This window comes from Typopeltis vanoorti, chromosome 18 (genome assembly GCF_054136105.1).
Source record: "Typopeltis vanoorti isolate ZY-2024b chromosome 18, IOZ_Tvanoo_1.0, whole genome shotgun sequence".
Taxonomy (NCBI): domain Eukaryota; kingdom Metazoa; phylum Arthropoda; class Arachnida; order Uropygi; family Thelyphonidae; genus Typopeltis; species Typopeltis vanoorti.
In genome coordinates this window covers 34,202,588-34,216,562 of record NC_143566.1, presented here as the reverse complement: position 1 = coordinate 34,216,562, position 13,975 = coordinate 34,202,588, and the positions used below count along the sequence as shown (strand labels likewise).

Sequence of the window (13,975 nt, the reverse complement as noted above, 5' to 3'; positions counted from 1 at the left end):
AGCTTTGTACGTTGTAAATCGAGACAGTGGCGCAGTTATGTCATACGGATAAATAATGACGTTCGCAGATATTTTTGTTTTCAACATTTTCATGGCATTAATTAACTCGAAGCCTTAGATTATATGCTTTTAACTCTTACAATAGTAAATATTTGTGTTTATAAGCATATTAGTTATTCTCCATCTTTGAAAGAGCATATTGAGATATTTAAGATATGCTTGTCTGCTTAGATATTAAGCAGACAAGCGTTTGCCTAGCAACAAAGGTTGCTAAGATTTCATTGCTTCGGTGATATTTTTGTGGTTTCTCTTTCTCCCGCCCCAGTGTTGGTGTATATGGACGTTATGTTTGTTAATGAGGACCCGTCAATAAATAGTTTATTCCCGACAAATTCTGTGGAAAAGCGAAATAAATTTATTATTACCAAATCGCATTTCCATTTTCGATTACTCCATTTGTGAATAAAAGGTATGAAAGGATTTATTATCTGCTTAGATATTAGTGCAAAATCTAATTATGTGCGTTTTGTTGAAACTCATTACTGGTCGTTTTAATACTTGCTTCATTGACTTGAATGGTTTATATATATATATATTAATAATGGTTTATCTATAATAAATTCTGCTTATTTAGGAAAACTGTTTTGCCGAAAGAAATTAGCAACAGAAAGTAGTAGTGACAAGAATAGAATACGCTTGAATAGGTTCAAGCCAAATGAGCAATCGTGTATATGTCTACATTGTGAAAACGTAGAAAAAATTGAGAAGAGATTGGAAGTGAATTTGTACTTATAGTCCTGAATAATACAGTTCTTGCATTTCACTGATGGGTCATGCTTTAAAAATATAACGTAAGCAATTTATAATCTTGTAAAAGTGCAAGAAGAGTGTTTTACCATTGAATTTCTTCAATTAATTCAGTTATATTTCTATAGAAAGGTTTTCAGTACATTTATTGAAAAGTAAAGAGTGAATGGTACAGAAAGTTTAAATCAGTAGCTGAAAAGGATGCTTTACTTTAGAAAGAATATTCAAAAATTCATTACATGAACGAAATTAGTCCTGTTTTTTTAGCCAATGTTTATTCATTTCATGTCAAAACTTTCTAGCGAATCCCATCATCTTGACGACCGTTCCTTCTTTCGGTATCCACTCGGTTCTTAAGTCTATCTTTCGGGTGAATTACCAATAATAAGATTTCTAATAAGATAAATATTATTAATGCCTTCCGAACCTTTAACCTTGGAGGGATTAGTGATGTCTTAAGTCAGGTTTATATTAAAAAAAAAATAAACTTTCCATTTCTTCAAAAGCCTGATGTTAATACTTTGTGAGTCTGCGAACTTAAGTCTATAAATCAAGACAATCACAATGTGTATTATTTCTTGTGTGTAGAAAAAAACATGTAGTAAAATTCTATATATTTTTCCACCCGCGTTTGGGATGTGTTAGAAAATATCAGATCATGAGTACGATTGCACTTGTAAATTAGTTACGAGAGGTGGTGATAGATGTACGTTTCACAGAAATATATCATTTGTGTTTCGATACTAAAATCTACTAATTACTATCAAGATAGAAAGAGAGAGAGAGATTGCTGCTTATTCCATTTGAAGGAAAGAAATCTGGAGAATGAATGAAAAAGCATTAACAAAAAAAAAAAAAAACCCATCCTTTCATTCATTTTATTAGAGTTTGAATTTTAAGGTTACATTGATAAAGTGCATATGTATTATATTTCTTTTACGACAATTTTTCTTTTTGTTATATAAGCATATGTATGTTTGATTAATTTCCCTGCCTGTTAATTTTCTTATTGCCGAAGAATTTATTGAATCTACTGTTAAGTACTCATATGATGCGTACTCATATGATAAGTACTCATATCTCATATTTGCCCTTCATAGTACCCACAAGAAACTGACTGTTAATTAAAAAAAAAAATAGCCCATATTATTTACATCGTGAGTCCAAAATAATACTACTGTTGCACAAATAAAAATTCGTCAGTAGGTATGTATGAAATATCAGCACGGATGCTAAACTTTCGTCAACCCGCGTGTTCTTTTGACCATACTATATAATATGAAATCTCGAACATCAAAGATTCCACAAAAGTGAAAAGAATGTATGATAATCCCATTGTACATGAATGCAGTTTCTCTAAGTGGTGGCGAAGAAGATTAAGGAAAGCTTAATAAGAGCGCAAACACAGAAATGGTTTGACAGCGGAACTATATGATGCAATGAAAACCATGGATTCAAGGGAAGGGAATATGCAATGCTCGTATAATGATTTAAATAGGCTAAAATTGTAGGCACCTAATAGCTATCCTTTCAATGTTAATCAAATGTAAACTTATGCACTTTGCTTTAATGAGACATCTAATGTGAGATTATATGGGAAGAAAGTGAAGCTAGGAATCGTTTATTCTCCGACCACAGATGCGAGACCTCTTGACACTTCTGCGCATGGCAGAAGTCAAATTCATTCCGATAATAGGATAATCAATGATGAGTGTTTATTATTATATGTCAGTAAATTAGCTTTTCTTTTATGAAAATTCTAGTTTTTAAAGTGGTCACTATTTTGCTTGTACAACAGTTGGAAAATTTTACGTATAAATTACGTGATTTCGTGTGTCGGTGAAGAATTCGAAATTTATTCCTTTGTACCCTTCAACATGAATTAACTCTTCTTGGCACTGCGCCAGCCAAAGCTCTCGCATCTGTGGTCGGAGAGTTTTAATAAATAGCAAGTTGAATGGGGCATACAGCAAAGATTGAAAATTCAACATATTGTGCTCAACTATGGTTTCCGTGGTGATGCTGATGCACTGGGAGAGTGTTATAGATTATGTGAAGATTATAGAAAATTATGAAGACTGAGAATTTCTGGAATGCAGACACTAGCAAATAGAATCAAGAGGGGATGATAGAGACTTAAACTTTCTGAAAGGATCATATAAGGCATCAGGAAATGGATTTTTTATCTTATGGACGCTAGGGAGAAGACGACAGAGCATCTATAGAAGTTGAAAATTAATGCAGTCATAGGGATGAGAAGTGGATTTTTCTCTCTTAGTGGTGTGTGATTGGAATGGAATGTTTTTGAAGATAATGAGTGCAGGTATTGTGAATGATTCAAGAAACATTAACACAGCTGGTTGCGGGTGATATGTTGTCTCCTTATATGAATCCTTGACCTCTTGTTGGGCCGTCTTCATAATAATATAAGCATAACAAAGACCCGTTATTTTTAGATACTCCTTAAAGGGTTTAATTTCTACTGTTCTACAAAACTATCACTGTATGACTTCAAAATATTTTCGGGCAAATAACCAATATGTCTTGTTCTTTTATTTCTAATTCCATATTACAATAATGATTTTTCTAGTAACTGTGCATACGCTTGGAATTTTTCTAATCGCTGTAAAGTAAAGGCATATTTTCTCTACAGTACAGGAAGTAGTGGGCCCGGCTTATAGAAAGAGAGTCCTGATATTGAATTATCCCTACCGTAGTCTGGGAGCCGTTTTTATTACTGGAGCTGTTTTCCTTCTGCGCGACTGGTCGCACATAGCCTTAGTATCGGCATTCTCGTCTTCTTCCTTTACTGGTGGTAAGTACACTACTCTCTTTATTAAGTATGCATTTTTTTTTGTCTTTTACTTCTCTATGGTACTGAGGTTTTTTACAATAAATTATCATTCGTTTATCAACACAGTTGTAGTATATATAGTGGCGCTCTCTCCGATTTTCAGGATATTGATTTTGAACTTTGCGAATGACGTCATAATGTAAGAAGAATTGAGAGAGAGAGAGTAAGAGAGTGTTTTGTAAAGCCTAATTTTTGTTTACAAGGTAATGAAGGGGAAATTTCGATATATTTCTTACATTTCTGTGTTGATTGGGAGTTTATAGTTTCTTAATAATATGTCATTTTACACTATTATTTATATTTGAGCATAAGTATTGAAAGTCATCTATTTTTTTTAAAGGTTGGTTGTGTTCTGTAATAATGGAACCTTCTATTATATTTCTGAGTATTTTAGTTTTATTTAATTTTACTCTCAATCTAAATTTTTTGCAGCTTGGCATAATTTGTCAAAATGTTTTGGCGCCTTTGCTAAAAATGAGTCTATTAATTCTATATCGTCTGCATAGCTGAGATTGTTAGCCTGTTGATTCGGTTGATGACGACATGACATTTCTGATTACAGTTTACTTTCGAACAGTGTACAAGAGAAGTAATTAATTACGTATTTCACTTTAGAGGGCATCCATCTACAGTATATTTGTTTCAGGATAAAAGACTAAATATAAAATTTAAAATTTCTTCGTGTCACGAAATACTAGTATTGGAGGAAAAGGTAAAGACTAGTATTGAAGCAGGCAGATTACTTATGCTGATTTACATAAATACGACAGCATTTACGTAATTTAATTATAATTTTCTTTAATATCTTTACTCAAAATTGCACCTATGATCTTAGATTAGGAGTGTGCCAGATGTTTTTATTATGCAGGAAAAGTGTACTGATTTTCAAAATGCACGTGTATTCAATAACTGAAACACGTCACCTTCTGAATTAGTTCATATAAAAATATACCACACCTGGATGGATATGGGAATGGCACATTTTCTTGTTTCATATGGAATTTGCGAAATCCTACAATGTGGAATGCAAGGTTATCATTTGTTATTTGTGAGAAAGAAGTCTGATTGTGCTGAATTATGATTTGCTTTTCATTTTCATATGTTGGAATAAGATAATCATATTTTATTTTTGGAAATAATCACACGTTTTAAGTTTCTAAACATATTAATGAATGCGTAAGATATGATTTATTAATTATGAAAAATAATGAAAAAATAATAGCAGGCGCATATGCAGGAATCAAATGGAATCAACAGGAATGAACATGTAAGGCTGAGTTCGTATTTTGCAGTAAACGTATTGGAGCAATAACGCTATCCAGTTCATTTGTATTTTAAGAGATATGTTTAATTTTCATGCATGTTATAATCACCCGATTAGCAGTGATATTTAAATTTCTTTATGTTGCTATTTTATGACTTAAAGAATACATAAATAGTTTGATGTTACAACTTTTGTGACATCACAGAATACCTTTTCTGCAGATGTATTTAAATCTGTTTATTTATTAATGTCATATAAGATAAAATTGTAAAATATTACAAGTGAAGACAGCTCATTTTTCTTAAAAGGGTAGATGATTTACAAATGCTATGCAAATTGATCCCGCGGTAAATGCACGGAATATTTTTTATTTATTTTTTGCTTTGGATTAGCAATGAAAATAAGGGACAATGCAAAAAAATACTCTTCATTATTGATGCTACTCTTCAGGTAAGTTAATTGTAAATGGCTGATTCAGGAAATTGTTTCTATGACTATTAGAATGGAGTGAATTTGAGAGATATGTAATGGATACTTATGTGAATTCCTCCCACGTCAATTTATAAGAGATAATCTAATAATTATCCCCACGTTACCGTGCGGGATTAATTATTAGATAGTCCCTGAGACACCAGTGTAAAGATGGAACCTTTTAAAGTCATATTCGGGCCTCTAGTAAGCAGATTACGGTAAAAAATTCCTAATCTGAATATTACTCTGACTTCAGCTGTGAATAGGTTATCATCAGATGAAGTCATGTTTGAAGTAGGTACTTCTCAATGGGTTGACAGAAGAATGTACACCTGTCAGATATTTGAATTTATATAAATAAAAAATCTTCTCTGATTTCATCTCCTCTGTAATAGACGTTGATTCGTGCAAAATGAAACAATTCTCTTTTAGAAACAAATAACACAATTGCTTCTGGCTACACACCAAGAAAATATTTCTACCACTAGTCATATTGATTGGTAGACTTTGGAAATCATTGTGAAGCATTTTGGTAGGAGACATCCCAACCTGCATTAAAATATTCGAAAGTTGTATAATTCCGGCTATAACATATCGAAGTGAAACGAGCACACTTTCTCTAAAAAAGAATAATAATTCCAAGTTTATTCAGAGGAAAATGGAAGAATATTGCTAAGTATTACCATTCAAAGTAGAAATTGTAATACTTTTGTCAGAGATCAGAATAGAGTGAGAGAATTGCAACAGCCATTAAACCATCCACATGGCAATGGACATATCATATGGCAAGAGGGAAAACTCAGAAATGAACAAAGTTGATATCTGATAGCTATCCCACAGATGGAAAGAGAGCTATAAAACCAAAGAGACAATGGGAGGATGAGAGTAAAGGGCTGACTCAATGTCTGTGATGTATAGCAGTTCAAGGTTGGACTGAATGGAGAATATTTGGGGAGATATTCTCCATTCAGTAGTTGACCGAAAATGGCTAATGATGCGTAAACAGCAGATTTTTGTCGAGTTCCTAATATTATTTTTTCCTACTCACTAATTGACTTTACCCGACTATCAGTTTTTGTGGTTTCATTTTACTAATAATCGAAATTCGTTGGACAATTTTAAACGCCCCAATTTTAATTGTCGCCCATATGAATTCTTTTATTCTAAATCCCCAAAGCAGATTTTTGTGTATAACACTCATCTTTGATCCATATCCAGAAAAAATATTGATAGTCGATTAATTATTAAGACTGATAAATTCTTATTGTCACAAATTGTGACTTCCATTTTTCCTTCTAATTCTGAATAGGAAGCATGTTTAGTCTTTAGATTATTATCCATGAAATTTACCTTACACAACAGGAGTTCCACAGCAGTGCCGAATGCTTAATATTCTGTTACAATACACGAAGTTACGGGTTTTGAAATGGCTGTTAACGATGACCGCTTTACAAAAAATAAAAAACTCTTCACAATGCCAAGTCAATTATATGAAACAATAACATCCTGTAAAGTAAAACGACGTGAACTCATCCAACAAGTCGAAAGTTGGTAAGGAAATCACTTCCATCTGATGTGAAATTATCAACCAAGTGTGCTTGTATTACTAGGACAATATATAAAAATGCAGTAAACCAGGTAAGCCTGTCCACACCAATTCCAGAGACATCCTGATTCATTCATGAAACATGCAGAATCACACCACATGCTATTTACGATCGCTTGGGCAAGTGCGAGTATAAATAGTTTCCGTTATATTTTTTACCAACTATGTAATAATAGCACGTTTAGTGTGATCTGGTTCGTGGTCAAGGATCTGTAACAAGCCAGATCAGTGTCATTGAAAATGGTACATTAGTAGTAGTCATATTTAAGGAAGAGTGGGCCAAAATTACGGAGCTAAAGAAAATATGAACAATAGTCCAGACTTTCTGAAAAATGAGAACTTGACATTAAGAGGAAGGCCGAAAGAAACACAATCGTGTTCATCCATGTTTGAAGATATTTTATTTATTAAACTTCAGATTTCCCAACGTGGTTATTATACATTTTAATAATACCAAAGTCATGAAAGATTGAGCTTACACATACCCTCTTCTATCGTACTAACAAAATAGAAACGTCAGGAGAACAGGTGTTCTCTTTCTATAACAACGAACCATAATTTTGGTAGAAAATTGTAACGTAAAAAAAATTCCCATTTTATCCTAACGTTATTTAAGTATATTCTAGTCTTTGTTCTGTAGTCTATCCCTGCTATAAATAGCTAAAATAACTCAGTATCATGTGAGAAGGTAAGTTTTCTTCACTTGTTTAAGGCATATTCATTGTGGCAGAAACGCAGATCAAGACAATCGCATAAAACAGCAGCTACACAAAATGGCTGTTTTAGACAGTGGCAGTCTATCTCCTGACCAACTTCCCTTTATTGTAGCAAACTATATATATCTACGAATACAGATGTTTCTAATGGATTAGACAACGGAGCTTTGTGACAACTCGCAAGCATAGAATTGAAGAATGCATATGAAGCAATAAACGGCATTGGCTCAAATTTCAAATTCTTCAATTCAATTCTCTAGCGAAGAACATCGGTGATTGCTTTATTGCTATCTGACAACACACGACCAATGTAGTTTGAATAACAACAAAACAATGCCAGCTAAATGGAAGCATTTTTTCGTAATTGCAGCTTGCATCATAACCATTGATCTGGAGGAACTTTCGATTTGCTTGTGGTCAAATATGAAAATTACAAGCTGTCGTTTGTTTACATCGCCTTGTCCACAGTAAATGATATAAGTGGACTCTACATTACATTGTTTTTCCTACTGGGGACAAGACCTTTCATCACGTACACCATCTACTGTGCCTATCTCAATCAGTTTTAAAGGTTACCGAGTAATCTATTGAGAACCGTACAAGACTCTGTGCTCGAGTTTTTCAAATACAAATGCTTTTCTTAATTTTCAATTTTACACCAAATTTCGACGAACTCGCCAAAGATTACTCAGCATGAACAGATATGAATGTTTTCTGAAATTTAGTTAACTTCGACGAACTCCTGCGTAACTTCGATAGTGTCCTGCAGATGAGGCGAGATTGTCACGAGTTTTAGGAGTGCACCAAAACAAGAATCGCAGGCACTTTTTGAGATTCTAAAAGAAGTTCGACCTCACTCCTACTGTCTCATTTCTCGCAGTTGCCACATGAACATAGATCCTCCTATGGCAACGACGAGAAGTGGGACTTTGAATAAATGCAGTTTTGCAGAGGAAATTATATCTTTTATTAACTTTCATTTTGAACAATACATTGCATTAAAAAATAAACGAAACGATACGGAAATATTTCAATTAGTTCGTGAGTGCCTGGAACAGAAGTTTTTTTTTTTTTAGATAGCTTAATCTGACTTAATCCTTCTTAAATGGTTCACTTAAAATAACACCAGAAAAAAAAGCAGAATAAACATGCAGAAAAAAGTAAATACATTCCATTTGAAATGAAGGGTAGAGAAGCAATCCCTCCAACTGAATATCATACCCTCCTACGAAAACCAGAAGTAACTGCAGTGTGAATTATTCAGAGGGCCTACACCTACTAGTATCTAGGTATACACGTGGATCATAATATAAAATAGAAACATTATTTACAAGCAGTTATAAATAAACTAAACTACACATTATACAGAATGCACAATTTTAAACGCATAGTATACCATATATTTTACGGACTATATAATATACACTAATGTACTCTAATATTCTCTAATATACACTAATATAATATAATAAGGGGATGGGGCATACAAAAATGTACTTGGCAAATTATAGTCTATAAGAAAGAATAATTTAAAAAATAACTTAAATTTTTAATCGCACTACAGTATAACTAACTTAACATAATCCTCTTCAACTTCAAGCAAATATCCACTTCTTGTAAAGAAGTCGAGACACTATAGTGTGAGGAACAGCCATGGCACTCAACTTAATAAGATGTAGGACCTTCTTTCGCTGCAGTGCTGCAGCAATTCTACGCGGCATACTTTCCACAAGCGTGCGATAGCGATCAGCAGAAATTTTGGACAATTCTTCCTGTAGACATGTAATGAAATCCAGGACTGTTGTGGTGCAAACGTCCCCTGCCTTATTCTGACGATCTACTTCATCCTACAAATATTCAATACGGTCGAGTCAGGAATCTGTTTAGTTCAGTTAAGTGTGGTTACGTTCATTTCCACAATCCACGCATTAAAGCAGCAGCCTTATGACACAGTTCACTATCTTGCTGAAAGAGACAATGGTCAGCTCCGTAGTACGTCACAAAGTAGGAATCACTGCATTGTCCAGAAGGTTCAAATATATCTGTGTTCAATGTCAGAGGTACCACAAACAGATGTATGAAGCCAAACCACAAACTACAGGACCATACCATCAGGCTCCCACCTCCAAATTTTATAATGAGGGTTGCACACTCTGGTAGGATAGATTTACCGGGAATCCGCCACTCATACACCTATCTATCGGCTCGATAGAGGGTGTTGCATGCTTCGTTGCTCCATAACACAGCTTTCCAACCACTGAAGGCGACGCGGTATGTTGGTCCTGGGACTCTGGCGCTTGTTAATTGCTGTCCTCTCATGGATAGCAATCCATGTCGTGAGCTTCGGTTCTGACTATTTTTGTGCAGTTTCGTGGTGCATTCGATTCCCGGAAACCAGTATTCAACGTATTGGCCAAGGAATAACGTTTTTTTTAGAAAAGCTGGGGAATATGGTGGGTTATCCACTTGCAACGTGGTATCCTATTGCAACGCCTCTTTCACGTTCATTCAGTTCTCTTCTCACAGTCATTTCACTGTCCGCGCGGTTAGCCAAGTGGCTTTGCGCTTCTCAACCATATGCCTGGGGAAGGAGTGTCCTAGGTTCGATATTCCCGTCGTCGACGTGAGGAGCTTAAGGATCTTCCTCAGCCATAGCCAAGTTAGCCGGTCTTGGGCGTGGACAGCAGGGTTTTTCTCTCCCAGTTTATCTGGGGTTTTTCATGCCCCAAGCAGGCAAACCGTCCCCATGAACACACGGATCTACAGCCTTAACCCCCCAGGGGCTCAACACGCCCCAATAGGGATGGGGGATAAAAGGGAGGGAACGCCATACGAATAAATAAATAAGTTATTTCACTCGAACACTGTCGCACTGATGTGAGAGCATCATATTCCTCCAATTTATACCGAGTACAACAATGTACCTCGTTACATGCGTGATGCACCTTGCCTATGGGGATGTCTGTTGACTACCTTCCTCGCATTCAGCATTATTCCCTTTCTTATACATGGGAACTTAGAGCACTCTAATCCAATCATCTGAAATTCGACTTTCTAACCAGTTATCTGTATTATGCTATGTAGCCAGTGAAAATGTTTTATTCAGATATCTCCGTACTTGAGCATTTTCAAGTGCCCTTCCATTTTTCAAGTTTTGATGGTATTTTTCTACCTGAAGTATTCATATATACTGCTGTTTGCATTCCCCTTGAAAATTGAAAATCTTCAGTTTCATCTCAACTTTATAATCTTTCATTCCTTTTAAAGTACTCCTCTTTCCTCTATTTTAAAGCTTTCTGAATAGCCTGTAGAACATTTTGTCACTTTCCTGAAATATGTATTTTCAAACTTCTTACCAAAGTATGCCGACGACTTTTTGTTCAGCTATATATATATAAGATTTTTTTACCTTGGGAATAATGTATATTAGGGTTACCTAGTTATAAAAATAAAAACACCTTTTAGCAACTTGCATAGGTAAAGTTGATAAGGCTCTGTATTACTAAATCTTTGGTATATCTTGATCTTCAATTAATACCCTTGGAGGGTAATGCTGTAGCCAATGAAGTTCTAACTGAGGCTCGGCTATTGCTGCTACGCTCCTGCCATGATCAGAGCTTTAACAGCTCAATAACACCTAATCCCAACACTGTCCTCTACAGATAACGGGGAAGATGAAAAGCATTCTTGCTTCGCCCCTTTAAGCCAGTTCTTATAAGGACTAACCTTGGTATTTTGAAACATTAATCCTGTGTAAGAATTTTATCAAAATATCAGTGCACTTTATATGTGATATTGAAAGGAGGATGCATATAACCTGTATATGCATGTACTGTATTCTCATATTTTGACGTGTATAATGTAAACAGTATGTATGGGGAAAAAAGTAAAAAGCTACTAAAACTTATCTAAATGGAGAAGATATATTTTAAAACTCTTTAATAAACCCAACGTTTACAAAAAATCAGCATTCGAATAGTTTTTTTATGAAACATTTGTGAGTTAAAAACTATCTCCCTGCTTCAGTGGTTATATTATGATAACGGGAGGAATTCATTCAAAAAATGGGGGTTTCAGCACTCATATTTGACAAATTAATTCGTATTTGTACATGTGTTGTAGCGGAAGTTAGGACTAAACTCCAAGTGGAATAAGCAAACTAAACATTTACAGCATCTTAGACTGAAAAGTTTTGGATAAGTTTATAAAGTAACCTACGGGTTATTACTTGAAATCTTTCGTCACCTTCTCCGAAATATTTTTTAAAGATGATATTAAAAATTTAAACTGGAATTACCGTCATCTATAGGAATGGGTAAACAATTCAAAAACAATTTTAATTAAATTGATTTCTTTTAATTCTTGAAGTAATAGAATGCTCAGATATTGCTGTCACGTGAAATAATTCACCAATTGTTAGGATTTTTCCAGAATCTCTAGAATGGCTACTGGCAAGAAGACGTTTTGAAGAAACAATTCGACTTCTTCGATCAATTGCTCAGATGAATGGGAAACCTTTGACTTCCGATTACATCATCAGCACAAAGGTAACTATACATAAATATGTTATATAACATTTTAAAATATCGCAATTTATTTTTAAATCGATATTTACAAAGCATAACTCATTCCTGCATCATTAGGATCAGAAATGCTAAAAAGGTCTGTATTATGTCTAGATACAAGGAGTCCTAGAACATTTTGAGATATGTATAATATACAGATAGAAGTTTCTCTCGATCTATTGTACTGACAACGTTCAACACGAGATTCTACTTAGTGCAGAAATAATCACTATTTAACAATAATATTTAATTTAACAAAATTTATTAATTAATTTCCTGACATAAATGTTCTAGATAATGTTGAAGTAGTCAAACCGTTAATTTTGAATCGGCGTTACACTCTCTAGAAAAAGGGGGGGTGGGGAGAGTATGAAGAGAAGAAAGTGATTTAAAGCATGACATACCTCTAAAACGTCGATGCGCATGAGCTTCACAGTTACACTCTATTCTGTTTATTTCGTCTGGGCATTCTTAGAGGTTCTTAAATGTTATAAGAAACTTTAGCTGTGGTTAATTATGCTGCTACAAATGGGCTTGTCAATCGGAATATTTCTATCATAAGTCGCTATCTTTTAATAATGACTTTTATTTGTATCTATAATATAAACAGTTTCTCAATTTACCAACTTAAACTATCAAATATGATTGCTACTGGTTCGCAAAATATTCTGTGTTTTGGGCAAGAGTCAAGCTACATCTTATTCCAGTAAAGATTCCAGAGAATTTCCAAATACTATTTTGAACTTGCTGATGATGAATTTTCACCGCACAGATCCTTGCTTTCGACCTAAAAACCACTTTTTAAAAACAATTTTAGGTTGTCAGTTTTGACCGACAACCTAAAATATACGAAGGAAAGTCTTCAACCACCAGGCTAATAATGGATTCTCTTTTGGTAATTAAATATATATATATATACAGAGAGAGAGAGAGAGATCAGGTGTATTATATATATATATATATATATATATATATATATATATATATATATATATATATATATATATATATATATATATATATATATACATACTTTAAATTAGAATAATTCGAATATTTCTGGAAGAATGAGATTTTTTCAAATTACGAGTATCAGTTAAGTGAAGCAATCTAAACTCAAAGCTTGTCTGAACTTTTTAGAACATGTTAATAAACTTTAAGTGAGCATATACTTTAAAAATATGCTACTTGTTATATTTTTCGAAAGAACGAAGAAATAAATGAAAGAGGTGGTGGGGGCTAATGAGTTTGCCAAATATTTAGAAACTGTTTTTAAAGTCGGACTGTCTGTACTAATCAGCAACTGGGCGTGAGAGTGTATCTTGTTTGGTGATCCATACATTCTGGGTGGTTTTACACAAAAGAGCTTGATTTAATAATCGGTGTTAGACGTTAAGACGTAATTTTATAAATTTACAAAATTTATTCCTTTATGTATTAATACGATGATGGTCTACGATTTTGTAAGTAGAATGATCGTGTATAAGATAGTGAATATTGTTTGATCTATTACCATGGTAGCGTTATATTTGTATTTAAAAGCGTTACTTTTAAAGCTGTGATTTCTTCTCTTTTCTTGAAATATTACCTGTGAGAGGTTTTGATTCGTTCAGAATATTAGGTACATATTAAACGAATATTATTGGCTATAACTGGAGGGAGGTTGTAAGATTTTGAATTTCTACTAGTGCG

At 33.9% G+C, this 13,975-nt stretch overlaps 1 long non-coding RNA gene across 1 annotated transcript; it reads left to right on the top strand.

The window, feature by feature from the left end:
* Nucleotides 1–314: 314 nt before the first annotated feature.
* On the top strand, nucleotides 315–12,214 carry LOC150096587 (uncharacterized). The gene is made up of 3 exons (XR_016549836.1): nucleotides 315–469; nucleotides 3,461–3,622; nucleotides 12,150–12,214. It is a non-coding gene; the product is annotated as an uncharacterized LOC150096587 (long non-coding RNA).
* The last annotated feature ends 1,761 nt before the right edge of the window (nucleotides 12,215–13,975 follow it).